The sequence below is a fragment of the Aquila chrysaetos genome, chromosome 11 (assembly GCF_900496995.4).
Source record: "Aquila chrysaetos chrysaetos chromosome 11, bAquChr1.4, whole genome shotgun sequence".
Classification (NCBI taxonomy): domain Eukaryota; kingdom Metazoa; phylum Chordata; class Aves; order Accipitriformes; family Accipitridae; genus Aquila; species Aquila chrysaetos.
In genome coordinates, this window is record NC_044014.1 from 28219734 (window position 1) to 28236741 (window position 17008).

General features: G+C 40.0%; 1 protein-coding gene and 1 long non-coding RNA gene across 2 annotated transcripts in view; both read right to left on the reverse strand.

Annotated features, from left to right (window-relative positions):
- Nucleotides 1-17008, reverse strand: part of ZCCHC24 (zinc finger CCHC-type containing 24) — a 121742-nt gene that overhangs the window by 41354 nt on the left and 63380 nt on the right. The window lies entirely within an intron of this gene.
- Nucleotides 6526-12130, reverse strand: LOC115348090. Its single transcript, XR_003925736.2, has 2 exons — nt 7719-12130; nt 6526-6788 (listed from the first exon to the last, which is right to left on the reverse strand). It is a non-coding gene; the product is annotated as an uncharacterized LOC115348090 (long non-coding RNA).

The following is a 17008-nucleotide window of genomic DNA, read 5'->3' on the forward strand; positions in this document are numbered from 1 at the left end:
AATGTAAGGTCATTACAGTGAAAAAGTTTTATGCATAAATCCAAAGAGGGTGGAAAAAAAGAAAAACAATCTCCACTACTTGCTGGAAATGGAAATAAATTGGCAGGGTGCTAAGTTTCTACAGATTGCTGTGATCTTAATAGAAATTAGGTGGTATAGTTCAATATAGCAACCTGGAAATGAATAAAGTGTGCTCAATGCTTAGTGAAGATGTCAGGGCTTGAACAGCTAACCCCTAGGAAGGCCCTCCTGTAGTCAGAGGCAAGGCCAGCCTTGCCAATCAACCGGTGGAGATGGGTTGGGCCAATTCAGTGCGATAGCCCTTTCACATTGCAATACAGATTTGATCAAATTAGCTAGCACAGTGAATCTAGTTGCCCTGAACAAGTCTTCTGACCATACCAGTGCCAACTCCCTAACCTTTACACACTGATATAACTGTCTTTGCTCAGCAGATAAGCAATCACCTGTTTGAGGTCAAAGCTGATGAAGGTGAGTGCCAAAATGCATACAACACCACATCTCTGGATGCACTGCTAGCTGCAAGGATCCAACTGCATGGCATGTCCTTGTTTTATTCCTGTCTTCCAGCTGCAGCATTACATACGTACCTATCTTTCTCCCAGAAATAAAATTGTGAATCTGGGAGCATGTATGATTATTTATACATGAAATGTCAGTTGCGTTTCTTCAGCGTGTGCTAGGAGCACAATTCCATTCCGTTCAGCATCCCCACTCTTTGGAGGAAGTTAATGAAAGTAAAACACAGAATAAGATGATGCATCTAAATGTAGTATAGAAGTCTTGGCTTGTGTGTGGTTAGTAACACTGGATGGTTTCACATAGTTCAAAGATTGGCTTTCGAAACAGATGCCCGGAAAGAACAAGGACCTGTCAGCCCTCTCCCCACCCCATGCATGACCTCGAGCTTCAGTCCTGGAGCTAGCATGGTTAATCCAGAGCAAAGTTTATTTCACAGCACTGAAAGGGGCAGGCCCCCTCAACAGTCTTTGCTTTTGAGACAACTTTAGCTCTTTGCAATTGCCAATAAAGCACCTGCACTAGGAACAAATTTTAAAAAGTAGGTCACAACTGCACATGCAATTATTGATTGCACAAAACAGGCAGGCTGTAAAAGTGTCCTGGTGTATCTGCTTTAAGTGCTGGCACGCAATGTCAGGAAACCCAGAAAACACAGGACCACCTGTGGAGTCCTCATTGCGGTATGATCCTGTTAAGTTAATACTCTCGAGCCTCTCTGCTGACTAAAACAGGCAAACATTACAGCCAGCCAGGATTTTAATAAGCAGGACACTTTTACCTAGGGCACATGCCAACCCTAAGCTTGCTGTGGAGAGCAAGCACAAAAGTAAGCAAGAGGTTAAAAAAGAAAATGTCTGGCTTTTTCAACAGCTGGGTTCCATTGTGAAAGGGTCATGTGGTGCCAAGGAAAACAGAAAATAGGAAGGCACACAGATTTGTTAGTTTGAAGTAATTGACCACATGGTGTCCAATGGTTTGTGTTCTCATGTTCTCCAGAGCGAGGTCCCACGGGAGCTGAGGCAGGGGTTCCAGTTCCTAGCACTCTATTGTTTACCCTGATGGTTTCCAGATGCTGGAGACAAGGACAGTGAAATCTTTGGGATGCTGCCAAAGAATGAAAAAGACTAAAGAAAACACTGAAGGTGGTTTGTTTTTTTTTTTCATTTTATTTTTAAAGAGACATTACTTCTTTTCACTAAGACCACCCCTTCATTTACAGTTCTCCTGCTCTCTCAAATACACATGCGCACACTGCTTCTATCTCTGCCCTTTCCCCTCCTCTCTGTTTCTCTGCCTTTTTGTATTTAAACAGCTCTGTAATGCAACCAACCAAGGGAAAGCAATGTAGGGTTTTTTTTCCCCTTGGCACCCATAGCTCATTTAGCTGTAACACAGTGGATGTGCAAAAATGGTCAGAAAACCCCAGCAAAAACTTCATAGCAGGCAGATCACCAATAGAGTGTCAGCAGTGATGGGAAAGCCTCAGAAGGCTGTGAGTTCAAGTTTGCTTTGGCACGGCTGGAAGAAGTTTGCAGAATTCTACAAAGCGTTTCCAAACATTTGAACCATGGAAATCAGGGAAGGGGAGCAAGAATGGGACAGCAGTAGGCACTTTCACTGGCAAAGTCAGAAAGCAGTGAAGAGCAAGGGAGTGTAAAATAATGAAAAAAGACCAAACCCCTCCTGGTAATTACTTCTCGGCTTCCAGAAGGATGAGGTCTAAGAGCAGGACTTCAGCGTTTGGAGACCTGTATTCTAGTCAAGTTTGACTGCCAACACTCTTCAGAGCAAGTTTCTACATTGCACCTATGTGTATGTATGTACTTGGCATTGGGCAGAGACTGTGGAAACCCACAAAAGAGTTCCCGTTGTTGCCTTCAAAAGGTGGTGGATGAGATAGCTGTCCTGTTCACACATTAGAAACATCAGGTTGTGCCTTTCCTTTTGTTTTAATGAAGGGTATCTGCTATAGTCATGTCTTTTCTGCAGTCTTCACATCTCCTGAGAGAGGTGGTAAGTGCATGGCAATGGGTGTTTTGCAGAAAAAAAACTCCTTTAAAGTAGTCTTTGTAGAGAGTTTAATTTGCTAAAGTAAAACTTGAGCAAAAAATGCCATTCAAAAAGAAATAAAGTTTTGAAACAATCTACAAGTTTGATTCTAGATTTACTAGTAAGTGTAAAAATCCACTCATATAATTGTTCAAACCCCTTCTATGCTCAAAACCTTAGGCAAACTTCTAGCCAGATTTCAGACCCCTTGATACTACCATCCTCTGCTTATTCAGTCTCCTCCAAAGAACCTCTTACAAAACCCAAAGATGCTGAAACCTGATGTTCTGGGCCTAAGGTACGATAAAAGGGCACAAGCGCCTTTCATTTTTCTCCTTCCTGCCTCCTGGACAGGCTGAAAAAGCCCTTACAGCTCTTCCCTTTGTGATTTGGTAGTCCTTGCTTGAAGGGCTGATAAAAATGCATCATTCAGGGAAGAGTATTGGTTTGTTTCTAGTGTACATTTCGCAGATTTTTAATGTTAAATGTACCCCTTTCTTTTTCTTACTGTATGTGTTAACATTGCACAGAGGAGCTGAATCCTAACAGCACTGGAAATCAAAAAGGGTTTAAGAAAGTGACTTCTCAGCAGATGTTGTAGACAGGACTTTCAATGTGAGCCAATACTTCAGAAACCAAGAGCGGGGTATGTTTGTACATTGATCTGTACATGCCCAGTCGTTCTGTGTGTCAGACAAGTAAAGAGCTGTGCTGACACACATCTCAATGCACACACTTGGTAAATCCATTCAGAAATGAATTGAGAGGCACATGATGAAGAAGTTTACGTATCTATTTGACATGTTAAAAACATTAACTGTCTTATTGTGTCAAAGAATTGTGCTACTTTCTAACTCTAAAACCAGATCAGACCATGCTGAATGCTAAAATAATGCAGCCTTTTTATTGCCCCCAATGTGATGAAGAACAGTCTTAAACCTTCATTTCCCCCCTTTTTAAAAAACAGTAAAATCTAAACTGTATGTGAAAATAAAAGGTTCACTGTGATTTTCTAATTAACCTCTATCCTTGTTTCCAAATAATATGTAATAAATGAGCTGCAAGCCTACTTCCCTCTCCACAAACTGTAAAGAATGTAAAGTTGTTATTACCTAGGCTTTGAATCACATCTTGTATGGTGCCTGTTATCTGCAACTTGTCAGGTGGTTCTGTGTCAAGATTTTGTTTTACAGTATAGCATGCCTAATACCTTAATTTTTTGTTAATGTAGATCTAATGGTAGCTGTGGTAACTGTATCACCTTCTCTGGAGTTGGACCTTTTTTATTTTTATTGTAACTAAAGGCAGTTATTTCATTCCTTAAATAGCTTCATTTCACGCAGGCATGTACATGTCAGAATCGCTGTACTGGGCCAGACAAAAGTGCTACTCCACTCCCTGGTAGGGTCAGCAGTGGATGTCAGAGAATAGTACAAAACCAAGCTAAACATAAACCAGTATTTACCCCAGTATGCCCTCCCAACCTCCAGTGATTTATAATTGAGGGATGCCCTGAGCCAGAGGTGGTATCTTTTTCCAAACTCCATTCTGACCTTGCTTCTCAGAAATATAATCTGAGAGTACTGTGTCTGAAAGAGCACAGCTGACAAAAGACTGAATTAATAACTGTTGTGAATGTGCTAACCAAGTGGCAGCGTTAGGTCAGAATTCACTTCCACTGAAAAAAATCACAAGTGACTAAACGCTCCACATTTCTTATTTTGGGTGGAGATAATGAACAACGCTCCCCATGCTTTGCCTTCTAACTTGAAAAATGCAGATAGAATCAAAATGACTTACAGTCAGCTTAGAAAAGATATTTTTGTTTTCAGACTTGCACTTTTTGGAGGGTCAAATGGTATCAAGTAGATTAGCAAGAATGTTTTTATAAAAGGCTCCATTTTCTCTGTTGAAGTGTCTTGGTTTAAACATGCTGCTTGTGTTGGTGACTTATCAAGACCTGCTTTTCAATCTAGTTCCTGAAAGACAAATTCCTGCAGACAAAAGCCATTGCCAGAGCTCACTTTCTTCCTGTGCGCTGACCTTACAAGGGTAGGGAGGGGACTGCAGGCAAGGCTGGGCAGCTTGCACTGGCTCCCCCCCGATCGGGGCTCAGCCATGGGGAAGAACTACAACCGTGGTTACTGCCACAGAGATTGTACAGTCTCTGCAGACAAGCAGAAGAGCTTTCCCCAGGGGCTGTCAAATGAAAGTTTAAAACTTAAACCTCATCCAATTTTTAATCTTGTTACTATGATATAACACGGGGAAAATGCTTTGAAATAGAAAACATAACTCTTGCTTAAATTAATGCACTAAATTTGTTTTACTCCCTTATTCTTTTCATTTAAGATCTTGTTTACTGCAAAAGCATAGAGACAGACTTACACTCCTGTAGAGAGACTGCATCAGTTTCTGAGTGTACCTTGCCTCCTTAATGTTTTCTGTCTTAGCAGACTTGAAACAAATAGGTGCATAACTGAAATTAGTTCTTGGTATACATGGAAAGAATAAAGTGTATTGGATGACAGAGGACAAAGTGGACAGAGCTTAAAAGGGCATTTAATATATGATGATTTTTCCTATTTATTTTCATAACACAAGATTTGGTGAAGATGGTTGAGGTCTGATCCTTAGCCTAAACAGATATGTATGGGTAAATGTGGCTTGATGGCTTTATAGTGGCTGTGAATCTAGTTCCTAGCATTTTCCTCTTAAACTCTATTATAGACATGAACTCTATGGAAGGATATTTACTGCCACCCCCTAAATACAGGTATTGCAATTTTGACTGGCTTTTAGGAACTCCTTGAGGGGTATGTTACCAATTCCCCTGTACCTTCTGCTTTTTCCTGAGTGAGAGTTTCAAAAGCTTGACAGAAATTAGTACACTTGGGGCTGCAGGTCTTTGCCAAAGCAGTATGAATATCTAACACACTGTGTTAAAGCTTAGTGGCAAGATGGAAACCTTTCAATTCCATTGCACTTTCAACCGCTGCCAACCTGGCACTCCAGCGTGCAAGTTTTGAATCAAGCCTGCTGTATTTTTTTCCAGGCAGATTCTTTCCTTACTGTAAAAACTGACTGCTCTATTTTAGAATAACATTTCATTTATGGTATGCAAAAGGTGGCTTGAAGGAGCTCTAGAACAAGCCTTTGGTGGCTTAAAAAGAAAGAATTTCTTATAAAATAAGTTTTTCCTCTTCATTTGTATACACATATTCATTATTGGAGAGATGAGCACGAATCCTGGGTATTTATTTGCCTTTTTGTTACATGTGCTACTGAAACAACAGAAATGTTTTAAATAATGAATATAAGAAGGGGCACCAAGTGCTTCGTAAGCAGCTAGTGCTTTGGAGAATCTCTGGATTTGGATGTTCGGTTTGACATCAAGAAGGGGTTTTGTTTTCACAAAGTACAGCTCCTCAATCTGTTTTTTCAGGTGTTCAACACACTAAATTACTATTTTATTCTTTTGTACCTTTACTTCTATGATTTTTCAGAAAATTAGAAGGAATACAGTACAGAGCAAATTCAGTACCTAGTGCCTAAAGTGAAGGTAGTATTTCGTTTTGTGATTTTTTTTCTGTAATTACTATAGCTTACAATTCAAATATTTAAGAGTTTGAACTCTTAATCTAATGCTCTGCATCAGCATTGGAGATAGAGCTCTGATCAAGACAAGAAATTTTAAATGGGATATATGGATATATGTATTTGTTAGAGAGACAGAAAAAGAGGGGATACCTTCAACATTTGTCTGTGACTCTAGTGTGCTAATAATGTACTTGCTGCAAGCAGCTGATTCTCCTCAAGTACATCTGACCTAGCAGATGTCCTAAAGTTAGGGAGCTATGACCTCAAGCACTGGCTTATGGAGAGGTTGGCTCTCAAAGAGGAGCTCCCAAAGAGACAGTCAGAGAGAGAAAATAAGAAAGAAAAATGGTTTTATTTGTTGCATCCGGTTGACCGGTAACAAAACAAACAGAAAAACATACACAATTATATCCTGGATTTCAAGCGCTTCAATTCCAAACTTTGTTTGACCTGGTTACACAGGGCTGGCTTTAGAAAATGAAATGCCGTCTTTCCTCCTAGGCTTGAAAACTGTTTCCTGCCTGGGATTTATGGCTAGTGGTGGACCTCAAAGGACTACATGATGTTCAGTATCATAGGAAGTGAAGTAGATTTAGCTGCGAACACAAACCGAAAAGGGGATTATCAGCAGATTTCTGCAGTGCTTGTGTCTATCACGTGTAGCGGACTCTGAGGAGTTTTCTCCCCTCTTCTTTTGGCTTATTTATACTCAGTAAATTGCATGTCTGGAGATTGTATGCTGTGGTCAAAATGTCATCAGTTAACATGTGAGCAGTTTTAAGCTGGTTGCTCTAAAATATTCTACATTAAGATACTATCTTGTTCCCATACAAAATATGGACATTGGCTATTTCTGCTGCAAATGTTTAATGTTTTTTTTTTCTTTTGAGGTTCAGGCCTAAAATAGTGGTTTATGTTATATGCCTGTTGAGCTGTGTGTTTTCTTGACAATGCGTGAACTGATTACGGTACAGGCAAACCATGCTGCTCATAATCCACGTGGAAATCAGATAGCAGAGCACTGAACAACGTGTGTGGTTTCAAATGGGGCTTCACCAACAGCAGCAGCAGTTGTGCTGTAGAAGCCAATGGGAATAAGATACAGGTCCCATTGGGATGAACATAAATAGAGGGGCAGTAACATTTTCTCACTTGCAATTGGTATCTGGTTTGAGGAGATCTGAACATAAAGTGCTAAGAGATTAGGAGTTTTAAAATTTCTCCTAGTGAGAGCCTCCTAACTGATGCAGAACTTATGACTACCAGTAATATTTTACATTTGTTGTTACTGTGCGTTCCTTGAACTACTGTGCAAATATCACTTTGAATTTCCAATTCTCCTGTGCACGCTGGAATAAGCCTGCATGGCAGCGCCTTACCTCCTAGGCACCATGCTGTCAGCCCCCCCAAAAAGCCTGATATTTTTGGAAGTTACTGAGCATCTTCCCCTAGGCCATCTTAAATATGTATAAAACAGGTCACTTCAGAGAGAAGCAATAATCACTGGGAAATCTTGGTCCCTGTACCTTTTTAAGATAGCGGCTGCTGCCAGGAGGGAGAGGACGCAGTTTCTTCATCGTGTGGAGTTGCGTTGCAGCTGCTTCGGTGGTACCAGTGTGAGGAGGGGTTCAAGCCTTGTAGCCCTTCCAGGAAAGTCATGCCTGTGGTCTTGTTACATCTTTAGCACTTTGGTTGCCTCTTCTCTTTCTTTTGTATGTATTCTTTATCTTTTCTAGCAAGCCACTACTGTTTCTCAGGTTATATCACAAAACAAAAGCCAAAACTTCTACTCACAAAATATTTATGCGAAATAGTGAGTTGACGTAATTTTCTGCTTCTCATGGTAGGCCTCTGCCTACCTATATTTTTTGGATATAAGGCACAAAATATGGCTGAATGAGAACCTGCATTAAGGGGAAAAAACCATTCCAGAGCTAGAACAGGACCTGAAGGGAAGAGGGTTTAATTCCACTATACCACTCAGGACACATCATTGCCTTTCTTATTCCTCACGCTTCCCCATGGATTATTAGCTACTTTTGGCTCAGTAGGAATGTGGTGAGACAAAGTTAATAATTCTAGACTCTTATTATAGCAATATGGGTCAAACAGAATAAAAAGAGAGTGTAAGAACACAAGTAAGAGGAAAAATGGATTAAGTTCTGTTACTGAACAAGGAAAGCTCTCTTTGAACTTAAGGATTAAGGACTGCAGAACATGGCAAAATATTTGAGAACATAAAGGCTGTGTCTTCGGCACTTGATCCCTAAAGCTGTAGGCATGAGAGCTGAGATCTAGGTGTTTGAGTGTATCTTCTGTCACAAGCCTAATCACCCAAGCAAGCAAGTTCTTAAATAGATATTTAACTTCAAAAGCACACGAAAAACTATACTGAGATCAGGTAAATTTTGCTGGATCGTGGTCTTAAGACTCCAATAGTAAACTTAATTTGAAGGAACCTGAACTTGAACTGTTTTTTTTCTTAAAGAGAAAAAAATATATTCTTATCTCAACCCAGTTTCATTCCTTTGTGTGAGTTGTGTATGTGGGGAAAAGTTCAGTGCTTGTTACTCTTCCTAACACTCAGACTCTTTTAGAGCAGACAAAAGAGAAAAGAACCATTGCTGAATGAGACTCTGTTTCCATTGCTTAAGATGGCTCTCATCTTGCTGTAGAAATACATGTGAAAGCAAAAGAGACAGCTGCGCCAAAGAGCCCAGTAACCCAGAAATTTCCTGTCCCATTCTTTCTTAGGGAGAATGCAGGGATTTGGGAGCTCTTAAGACAAACATGCATCTATATTCCCATATAAGACGACAGTACAGCTGCCAAGATTGCAAGATGCCACAGAGTCTGTAATTGTTTCTGAGACAAACTGTGCTAGGAGTAGATAATCCTGCCTTTTATTTATACATAAAAATATATTTAAAAAAAAAATCCCTGTTAGGTTATCCATTAAAGTCAAATGGATACTAGGGTAAACAAACATGAAAATGGCTAATTCCTAGGCTCTACAACTGTTTCACTGAGACTGAGATTTTGTGACAGTTTTTGATGTAGTGCTTTATAATGCTTGCTCACATGTACCAGAAAAGACTGATTGGTGAGGGTGGGTGTTGTCTTTTTCTTCTTGTGATGTACATATAGAGTTACTTAAAACTGGAAGTAAACAGTTGTCCATCACTCAGGACAAAGATGTTTTACTGCTGAGTTCACTTCAGATGCAATTAAAATCAGAGCTGTGATACTGACTGGTATGGAGACCTATAATGATACTGACGTAACACAGACTTTCCCGGCAGCTGTGGAAGTTAGAGACTGTATACCTATGGCTTTGCTGTCATTTGGTTTGAGAACTGGCAGGCATCCCATTTTTTGCCTGCACAGCACCCTGATGTCAACTGCGGGTTGTCCTCTGCTGCAGCCACTGCTTCTCCTTGGGAGCGTTGTTCTCTAGAAACAGTACCCGTGCACAAACTGACCAATTTACTTTTCTACTTTATTTTAGCTCTTAAGCTGTCAAAAAATAATAGCAAGTACAGAAAGCCTGTTTCAAATTCCCCTTATACTGTGGAGCACTAGGACATTGCTTTCTGGATACTGACTAGAGATAAGACTTGATATGCAAGCTTGACCAGAAGAACTCTTTGAATGTGCTTGAATTGGATTAGTCAAGGAAATCCATTGCTCCTTTCTCTCCCTCCTCCCCCTGCAGCTTTTTCCATTGTATGGCAACGGTGGAAAGAAGGAAAGTGAAAGAACACAGTAAAAATAAAAGATCAAGGAAGTTGATATGATCAGACTAAAGTGACTGCTTTTTCCCATTGTATTTAAAATCCATGCATTAAAAAATTTTGAACGTGTAGGTCTGCAAACATACTTGCTGGCTGCATTGATGTAAATGGAGCTACTCTGTTGTGACCTGCTGCTGGTATTTCTGCATGAGAATACTCCATCACTAGCAGGGAACCAGTTCAGCAACCAGTTCTGATCAGAGAAAACAGTATTTTAAATGTCACCTTATTAATACCTTGTGCTTGTCTTCATAGTGTTTTGTTTTGGTTTTTTTTTTCTTTTCTTTTCTTGGCAATAGATCTGCAGTGTTCTGATTTCTGAAAACATACATATTTTTGTTAAAGAGTACTTAGATTCTACAATGGAACTGCACCCTCTCTTTCAGAAGTTAAAACCAGTCAGCTAGAGTTTTTGTGGGAAAAAAATAATAATCTTAGGTTCCAGTCTTGCAATTGGATTCATGCAGGATGACCTGTGGTACAGTTGGAAATTCCCCTGAAGTTTAGGGAAAATCTTCATAGACACAAGGATCTGACTGTAAATTATGACCTTGACAACATATGTTTTGTCACTTACTGTAAGACCAGAGCTGTAGCCATGTCTTGATATTTGAAAGGGAATGTATTAAAAATTCTGTCATTTTCCTTTAATGGAATATCTAGTAATTGTTTATTTGGAATTAAACATCAGCCTTTCCTCATGTAAGTACTGAGGGAAACACATGTGGTCAGAAAGACCTGATCTTCCAGTATGAGGCAAAGAGGATAAAGAAATTTGCTTTATATTGGCTTGGGATCATTTGTATTAGTTGAAGTACAATAAAAAAAACCTCCCTTCTACCACGTCTCTAAGAACCAGGCATGAATCCGATAGGGACATCTGTGACTGGAAAATGTGCTATGTTCTGGCCAAGCTGTCTCTGCAGAGTGAAATATGGGGTAAGTGAAAATACTGCTCTGGAAACATGAGTAGTAGTAAAGCTATACAGACATGAGAGAGAGGCTTCTCTTCTGCTCAGTGATACCTCCCTGCCAGTGTAGGCCAGTGGAAGAGAGGAGAAGAAACACTCAGGGATGAAAGGAAAGTAAGGAGAGAGAAGAAAATAAAGTGGCAAGTGAGGGACTGCAGAAAACACTAAGAAAACAAGACCAAAAATAATGTTTCTTCAGCATTCAGGTTTTTTTCTTACATTTCTCACTTACAACTCATTGCTAACTTGCCCTGATATGTCAGCCAGGCAGTTAGCACCCTGTCCTGGGGTAAGCTAGCTGACAAAAAGGAGAACGATGCATTTTAAGAATGGCTGAACTGAGTATGGTATCTGCATGCAGAACTATAAGGCCACCTCTAAAGAGCTCATTTAGTCTACAAGTTAAACAAATGTAACTAATATTTTTTCAGATTTATGACTGTTTGAGTTGTCCAGCACAGATTTCCCTCTAATTTGGCAATATATTTCTGGCCAGTTCCTCCTGAGAGGGCTAAAATCTGCATTGGTTATTCTGCTTGTTGTAGATTAGGTCTGTAGAGACCCTGCTATCTCTTGATTTGGGCTGTGATGATGCCAAAAGGATGATCTGGGAAAATAAAGGCCGGTCAGCCTCCCTTTGGCCCCTGGCAAAACCATGTGGCACATCCTCTTGGAAGCCACTTCTGGGTACATGAACGAGGTCACCGGGAACAGTCAGCATGGATTTACTGAGGGTAAATCATACCTGATTGCCTTCTATGAGAAAATAACTGGATTTGTGGATGAAGGGAGAGCAGTGGGTGTCAATAACTTGACTTGAAGCAATCTGTATACAGGTAGCAATAAAGTGTAGAGATTCAGAAGACTCTTATGAAGGTCAAATAAACACTGGGACTGTTTAGACATAGTAAGTGAACAGGTACATGACAGAAGTGCAGAGTGGGTAAAAAGGAAGTTCTCCTAGCTCTTTTGCAGAGGAAGATGTTAAACTGAATTAGAAAATAACACACTGAAAAGGTTTAAAGGAAATATGCATTATAGAATGCATAGTTCCAATCTTTGGCACTCACTGAGACTGAGAAAACTGAATTGGATTCAAAACCAGAATCAGGGATTTACAAAGAGCGAGAACAATGAGTTAGTCATGGTAGAAACTCTTCTGCAATTAATAAAAGCCATTATTCTGCAGGACATGTGGCAACTACAACTCATAAAGTGTGTCTTTGTCACATTGTTTTAAGATTTTACATCCACTAGAGGATTTATTAAAACTTCTTGAAGTTATCTGTTCAGTCCTGTTCTTTACTAACAGTGATCTCTTTTTTGAGGCTGTTCCTGTCCAGTAGTCTGAGAAAAGGTGCTGGGTATCTCCAGACCTTTGGCAGCGTTGACAGAACTTACACAGCAGTTGCAAATCTAGTGGTGGAAGATGATGACTATGGAAAGGGTTGGAAGCATGAATCAAGGAACACAGAGTGCAGGATGCTATGAGAGTATGGTTGCAAGCAAAGATGGAGTTGTGGAGAACTTAGTGAAAACCAAGATGCTAGTAGGAAGAGGACACTGACAAAGATGCCTAGTGTTGGGGGAGCAACAGAAGAGGATGTAATCAGAATAATAGAGAGAGATCTGAACTTAAATAAAGTGGCATTGAGCTGCAGGCATGCTGCTATTTTAGTCTATCTCCTGGAACTGCAGGGTTATTTACTGGAAATCTAGCCTGAAAATGCATTCTTTGTGTAATGCTCTAAGTAGGAAGCCACCCCAAGGGATGTGAATTACCAAATACTGTGACGTGCTGGTGTAGAACATAAACCCAAACAAACCAGGACTCTCAAAGGCCTATAGCTAAATATTTATTTCAGAGTCAATTTAAAAACATAATTTTCATCCAGCAAGAGCACACAGTAATCCTGCAGGTCTAACTTGGCTCTGCTCTTTGCTCACACTGCATTCCCGGCCAGGGCAGATTTTAATGTTCAAAGACTTGGGGTCTGCAGTGGGGTCAGTCCTGTCTGTGTCAGGTAACAGAAAGGGCACTTTTCACAGTACTTAACAGTACACCACCTATTCAACACACATTATGGAAACTAATAGCAACTATAACCCAAGCCTATTAGAAAAATTACATGGAACAGACAGAATTTATGATTTATACTGGATTTACACAGATGCTTAATAATTAAAATACCATTTAATTCTTCAACCAGCCTCAAATTAAGATTCCCTGGAATTCATCCAGTAGTAATGTGGCAAACTTACCTTTCATGAATCTGAAAGAGACTTACCACAAATCAATCTGTTGCTGACAAACAAATTTTTAAACATTTGAATTTCTTTAGGGAAGTTTTTTAGGGATGCAAATGCAATTATTTTTTGAGCATGTGTTCCTCCTGAATGAATAAATGTCTCATCGTTCATCTTCATCTGTGGGTACCTATAAAGCTGTGGTGTCTCCATTATTTTTTTTTTTTTTATACCTCACAGAAACTCTGTGTGTTAGATAAGATGTTATGACAGCCTAACAGCTGAATTAAAGTCCTTGGGTACCAAAGTAAGGAACAGTAGCACACACTTCTATTTGTGTAATTTGGTATTTATACATGCAGCATTTTTGCTATAAAAGGCTGATCTTTTCTGGCATAGCAGTTCAAGGATGAGCAGATTTCATGAATTTAGCTGTGGAAGTCTGTTATCAATTTTCTACATAAAAAAAAAAGGAAGTAATAGGATCATAATGAGTTCCCCAAGACTGGCTATGAGTTTTTGGTCACATGTTTAATGTGTTTAACTGGTTGCCAAGGAAAGTCAGCTGTAGGTGGCACAGTTGGTGGGTTTCAATAATTTTGATTCTGAATGAAGGCTTTAAAAAGGTATGGCTGATAGGATAGTGCACTTACACAGACCCAGAGGCTGCTTTACAGAGGTGAATGTCATGATGCCCATTTCACAGACAGAGAAACTGAGGCATGGATGGATGGAAAAGATGTGCAGGGCAGGAGCAGGGCTGGGAGAAGAACCCAGGTGTCCTGGCTCTGGGCTCAGTTCCTGATTTCAGGCATTGTATGCTTCCTTTTAACAGATGGATATGCAAATGCCAGTCCTGACAAATTGCTTCTTATGCGTATGTTGTCATTATTAATGCAACCCCGAGGGAGGACAGTTAGTGCAAAAAACGATGGTTCTCTAAGTTACCTAGATTTGCGGCCTGATTTATTTGCTATGAAGCAATCACTTTTGTCTTCCTGTTAGGACTGCTGCCACGTGGCCCCTGACACTGCTGAGTCATCCCCTCACACTCATACACACTGGTAATATTTATTAAATGAAACACTTATGTCAACAATCAATGCTTGGCAGTGGAGAAAACATAACTGGAGATATCTTCAGTATCAAAAGGGTTGTTACACAGCAGGATACATGCACTGCTTGAAAGTAGAAGTTTATGGCTGTTGAGCTGGGTCTTTACTGATAGGCATCTAGAGAAAAGACTTAGATTATAGATAAGGGGCCAATTGGTGTGTTAACATCCCAATCTACCCTACTTCTTTAAAGCTCTGCAGATTGTTGTAATACTTTCTGGAGCTACAAGGTTCAGTTATAAAATCGGCAGCAACTGCAAAAACACACGTACCGTTTTGCTTACTAATACGTATTAGGGCAGTACAAGAAAATGGAGATATATTGCTTGAACAGAAAGAATAAGACACAGATGTGGCGTGCCTATAAACGAAAAGAATTGCAAGCTGAAAGCAAGACAACAGTTGTGGGAAACAGTGGGACTCAAGTGTCCAGCTCCCTAAGGTTGCTTCGGAAATTTTAGTGAAGTATGGGAAGTTTATTGCATGTAGCATCATTCTGGGACCCAGCATCTCTTGGAGGCTTTGTGGGGAATAAGGAGTGCTAGGCTGTCTAAAAACTAAGAGCTACAGGATTTGGATCAGGATCTGGTTTTTGGTCTTGCTCTCTAGGGAAAAAAGAAAGGCCCACAAATGACCTCATTATCAACCTTAAAAATGGCTGTAGGTGAATTTTCCTCTGGAAGCTCTGCCCTGTGACATTAACCAACATGACTTCCTGCTCAAAAACCCTTCTTTCCAAGAAGCCACAAAGGAGAGACCAACTGGAGAGAGAAAAGGCTATTTTAGCTATTTTAGGGCTTGGGTTTCCACTAGGGAAGTGGACTTTCCCAGAGAAATGCTTTGTTTGAAGGGAAAAACAAAACAAAAAAAAACCCAACAAAAAAAACCCCAACTCATTCAGAATCTCAACCCTTGGACATGAAGCTCTTCTGTTTCCGTCCTGTCATGCTAAGCTTCAGTTTCTGTTTTGCAGTCCTTGAGTCACCAAGTGACCAGACTGTAAGCTCTTCCACACATACTTACATACCCTTCTGCTCTGTTTGCCTCCCTCTTTGTTCCACTGGGATAAAGAATTATTTTGCTGAGAGGGAAGAATGTCAATGATTATGTGCAAGATGAATTCAGAACCTGCTTACTGGAGGTGCACACCTTAAAGATAAACATCCTGTAATTGTAAATCCCAGAACTGCCTTTTTTTCTTGAGCCTGTGCTTGGAATCTGTGGAAGAAATCTCTGGGTGCTCCAATCCAGACTCACTACTCAGGGCTTTGCTTACTAAGCATTACAAATATTTAATAGCATCCCAACATTATAAGTGAGCACACATGAGGAAAAACCCAACCCAAAAGATTCAGAGATGTCTTCTATAAATAATTAGGAGTGGGCTCAGGATAAAAAAAAATTGAATCCAGAAATACTGAATGCCCAGGAGCTTATGACCATCCAGGTCCATGATTTGGATTCTGTCCTTTTTATAACTGCAAATCCAGAGTTGGGCTGGGCTCAGGCACTGAACAGTTTGCTCAGGAAGGTTCAGAGATTCTCTGATCTGGAGCTGAGGATCCAAATTATTTCCAAGAATAACTTACACTTACTTTTTTTTTTTTTTTCCCCTTGTCCTCCAAGAGCCTAACTACATTGCTCTTGGCTTATGGAACGTGCATGGACACCAAAGGGGATCTTCTATAGTAAGACAATGTATCAGACCCTACAGAAAAACAGAGAAGAAAGAAGTCCTTTGTATGTTTTGAAATGATGATCTAAATTTTAGAGTGAATTCGCTGGATGTCACAGGCTGGTGTTGCTTGCTGTTCCACACTGCAATGAGAAGTGAATGAATATTGGGTTATGTTATCCCTATCCTTATTTACCATATTTCATGGGTTTCAAACACTATTTCCTGAAGCTAGAAATCTAGCATAAAAGATGGGACAAAATCCAGAAACAACAGTGAAGTTATCAGCCATAGCTTTCTCTCAACATACCTACACTTTGTTCTTTATTCTAATTTTTAGCTCAGCCAGGCTGAGGTGATAGTGGTGAAGTGTAGTGAGACCACAGAATTATTTTTCTTAGCTGCTAAGATATGGTGGCTATGTGTTAGGCAGAATACATATTCTTCCAGGCATGTCTCAAAGGGCCTGCTCATAGAAGTGTTTACGTGGAAACCACAGCTCCCTGAGGAAAACAAAATTAGGGAGGAAAATTTCTGCCCACTTGCTAGAATTTGCTATAACCTCTGGCACCAGACTGCGTGCCAGAAAGAGCTGATTTTTTCTTTTTTTCTCCTTTTTTTTTTTTTTTTTTTTAAATGATCCATTAGAAGCTGGGGAAAGCCATGCATTGAAAGTACATAGTCCTGTGCTAACCAGGTTTTCAGCTCAACTGCAGGAGGAGAGAGTTCTTCTGTTGGAATATATCTAACATATCTGTACTCATTTGGAGAATATCTAACTGGAAGAAGATACATAATGGAGGCATTAAAAAAAAAAATACTCCTGTGAAGATGTATTTTAGTTAAAGACGCCAGCCACCCCGCTGACCTAAGTCAGAGCTATGCAGCTGCTAAGGATGGTTTGCTTGGGTATCTTTGCACAAGGGAGACCTGAAAAGTTATCTATCCCAGTTAGTGGTTTTTTCATACTGTGGAAAGAAAGGAACAAAGAGAGGAAATACCTTTTCCCGTTTT